The sequence below is a fragment of the Aegilops tauschii genome, chromosome 6 (assembly GCF_002575655.3).
Source record: "Aegilops tauschii subsp. strangulata cultivar AL8/78 chromosome 6, Aet v6.0, whole genome shotgun sequence".
Lineage (NCBI taxonomy): Eukaryota > Viridiplantae > Streptophyta > Magnoliopsida > Poales > Poaceae > Aegilops > Aegilops tauschii.
The window spans coordinates 18323944-18328222 of record NC_053040.3 but is presented as its reverse complement, the minus strand read 5'-3'; positions in this window follow the sequence as shown (position 1 = coordinate 18328222).

Here is a 4279-nt window from a genome sequence, read left to right as displayed (position 1 = left end):
GATAGTAATGATAGTACCACATACTTGTGGCACTGCCACTTGAGTCATATTGGTATAGAACGCATGAAGAAGCTCCATGTAGATGGATCTTTGGACTCAGTCATTTTTTTGAAAAGATTGAGACATGCGTACCATGTCTATTGGTATATATGCATGAAGAAACACCATGCAGATGGATCGTTTGGACTCACTTGATTATGAATCACTTGAGACATGCAAATCATACCACATGGGCAAGATGACTGAAAGGCCTCGTTTTCAGTAAGATGGAACAAGAGAGCAACTTGTTGGAAGTAATACATTTTGATGTATGCAGTCCAATGAGTGCTGAGGCATGCAGTGGATATCGTTATGTTCTTACTTCACAGATGATTTGAGTAGATATTGAGTGTATTTACTTGATGAAACACTAGTCTGAATTATTGAAAGGTTCAAGCAATTTCAGAGTGAAGTTGAAGATCGTCGTGACAAGAGGATAAAATGTCTGTGATATGATCATAGAGATGAGTATCTGAGATACGAGTTTGGCACACAATTGAGACATTGTGGAAAGTGTTTCACAATTAATACCGCCAGGAACACCATAGTGTGATGGTGTGTCCAAACATCATAACTGCACCCTATTGGATATGGTGCATACCATGATGTTTCTTATCAAATTACCACTATCGTTTATGGGTTAGGCATTAGAGACAACCGCATTCACTTTAAAAGGGGCACCACGCAATTCCGTTGAGACGACACCGTTTATAGAAACCTAAGTTGTCGTTTCTTAAAAGTTTGAGGCTGCGATGCTTATGTGAAAAAGTTTCAAGTTGATAAGCTCGAACCCAAAGCGGATAAATGCATCTTCATAGAATACCCAAAAACAGTTGGGTATACCTCCTATTTCAGATCTGGAAGCAAAAGTAATTACTTCTAGAAACGAGTCCTTTCTCGAGGAAAAGTTTCTCTCGAAAGAATTGAGTGGGAGGATGGTGGAGACTTGATAAGGTTATTGAACCGTCGCTTCAACTAGTGTGTAGCAGGGCACAGGAAGTTGTTCCTGTGGCACCTACACCAATTGAAGTGGAAGCTTATGATAGTGATCATGAAACTTTGGATCAAGTCACTACCAAACCTCGTAGGACGACGAGGATGCGCACTGCTTCAGAGTAATGCGTGATCCTGTCTTGGAAGTCATGTTGCTAGACAACAATGAACCTACGAGCTATGGAGAAGCGATGGTGGGCCCATATTCCGACGAATGGCTCGAGGCCATGAAATCCGAGATAGAATCCATGTATCAGAACAAACCATGGACTTTGGTGAGCTTGCCCGATGATCGGCAAGCCATTGAGATAAATGGATCTTTAAGAAGAAGACGGACATGGACGGTAATGTTACTGTCTATGAAGCTCGACTTGTGGCAAAGAGTATTTCCACAAGTTCAAGGAGTTGACTACGATGAGATTTGCTCATCCGTAGCGATGCTTAGGTCCGTCGGAATCATGTTGGCATTAGCTGCATTTATGAAATCTGGCAGATGGATGTCAAAACAAGTTTCCTTGCCAGTTTTCGTAAGGAAAGGTTGTATGTGATACAATCAGAAAGGTTTTGTCGATCCTGAGGATGCTAAAAGGTATGCTAGCTCCAGCGATCCTTCTAAGGACTGGAGTAAGCATCTCGGAGTTGGAATATACGCTTTGATGAGATGATCAAAGTTTTTGGATTTATACAAAGTTTGTTAGAAACTTGTATTTACAATAAAGTGAGTGGGAGCGCTACAACATTTCTGATAAGTATATGTGAGTGACATATTGTTGATCCGAAATGATGTAAAATTTCTGGAAAGCATAAAGGGTTGTTTGAAAGGAGTTTTTCACAGGAAGACCTGGATAAAGCTGCTTACATATTGGGCATCAATATCCATAGAGATAGATCAAGACGCCTGATGATACTTTCAAAAGACAGCACACCTTGACATGATTTTGAAAGAGTTCAAAATAGATCAGCAAAGAAGGAGTTCTTGGCTGTGTTACAAGGTGTGAGTATTGAGTGAGACTCAAGACCTGACCACATCAGAAGATAGAGAAAGGACGAAGGTCGTCCCCTATGCTTTAGACGTAGGCTCTATAGTATGTTATGCTGTGTACCGCACATGTAGTGTGCCTTGCCATGAGTTGGTCAAGAGGGTACAATGGTGATCCGGGAAAGGATCTCATGACAGCGGTCGAACTTATCCTTAGTACCTAGTGGATTAAGGAATTTTCTCGATTATGGAGGTGGAAAGGAGTTCGTCGTAAAGGGTTACGTCGATGCGAACTTTGACACTAATCCGGATGACTCTGAGTAGTAAACCGGATTCGTATAGTAGAGCAATTATTTGAAATGGCTCCAAATAGCGCGTGGTAGCATCCACAAGATGACATAGATATTCGTAAAGCACACGGTTCTGAAAGGTTCAGACCCGTTGACTAATAACCTCTCTCACAAGCATAACATGACCAAACCAGAACACATTGAGTGATAATCACATAGTGATGTGAACTAGATTGTTGACTCTAGTAAACTCTTTAGATGTTGGTCACATGGTGATGTGACCAGTGAGTGTTAAATCACATGGTGATGTGAACTAGATTATTGACTCTAGTGCAAGTGGGAGACTGTTGGAAATATGCCCTAGAGGCAATAATAAATGGTTATTATTATATTTCTTTGTTCATGGTAATTGTCTGTTATTCATGCTCGGGTAATTGTCCGTTCGGCACTCGGTCATCGGTGATTTGGATCACCGCGAGTACGACTCCGTCATCCATGTTCATTGGAACGCTTCCGCTCGCGATCTACAAGGGTATGTAGATCCACTCCTTCCCCCTCGTTGCTAGTAGACTCCATAGATGCATCTTGATGAGCGTAGGAATTTTTTTTTTAAATTATGCTACGATTCCCAACACCATGATGGCCAGCGGAAGCCACGACCATGGCTATCCCTTATAGGATACTGACATCACCTCTCGTGTCGCTGAAATGAATGGAGGCCATCACCGCCAGTGCCGCCACATGCCATAGAGGCGGCCATTGGCTCTATGGCTTCCCGGCTGACCGAAGGTGACTCATTAGCGTGGCCCTCCCGGCGAAGAGCCCTGCAATGCGGGCGAGGCGACACATGGACCTTCGCCTGCGCCGAGGCTTTTGCGTTCATATCTAGCTCATATTGTGAGCCGCGGGAGTGTCCTGCGGTCGTTGGCGACTAGTGTTGCGCAACTCCACATAGGAGGTCCTCGGGATCTTCTTGTCGTCCTAGCCCATCTCGACGTCCTGGCGGATGGATTCCGGCGAGCCGACTTCTCCATGGCCATGTGCGTGCAGGCCGTAGGTGCCTGGCATGAACACTCTTCCCGATTGCCTCTGCCGGCGATCCGAAACCCACCATCCTCCTTGCGTGTCTTCCGCCCCATGAAGTTCATGTGATGCTCAGCCCTTGCTGTTACTGTCCAGGCGCACCTGGCCCCATGAAAGGGACGAGTCTGACGAAGGCAACCACCTGGCAGCGGATGGAAGAGGGTTGATGGGTGAGGAAGGTCGGAGGCGCGAGAGCGCTGATCCGGTTTTACTAGATCGAGAGATTCCTTTTTTTTCATCGCTCGTCACGATAGTTTGAAAAACGAACCGGGAAGATTGTCGGTTTAGGTTTTTACCGGTCGGACAGGCGGTCACTAGTTCGATTGTCGGTTTTTAAGAAATAAATGTATAATGTGAAAAGATGGTCAAATAAAATTATATCTACGTAGTGGACAACAAAGTAGCACAACCAAGTCGGTTATTGGGCCATAGGCAGGCCCCGCGTACTGCTCACAGGACCTTGGATCGAATCCCACTTTCTCAATCTCTATTAAAACATTTTTCCTCGTTTTCCCCAGTTCAATGGCCCGGTTTTCCAGCAAACCGGCCGGCTCGACCAGTTTTCTGTGGTCTGATTGCAGAAGGGTTTTATTAGCTTAAGAAACCGTTGAGACTGCTGGTTTTAAACTATGCTCGTCACCCTCTCTCCGAGATGTCTCTATCTAGAGCAGATTTTTCTTTCCTTTTTACTTCTCAACGTGCAAATGGATTTCATTTTAAAATTTCACAACACGACAGTCCATTATTCAATCCGCTCGAAAAAGAAACACCAAATTTTTAAATAGAAAAAAATTTGGCAAAGGTGTGATAGCTTCCGGGGGTACCGACACCCCTTTATCCTATCCGCCGAGTCCCGCCGAGATGTGTGTAGTGGCTTGAAGAAGCGCAGACCACT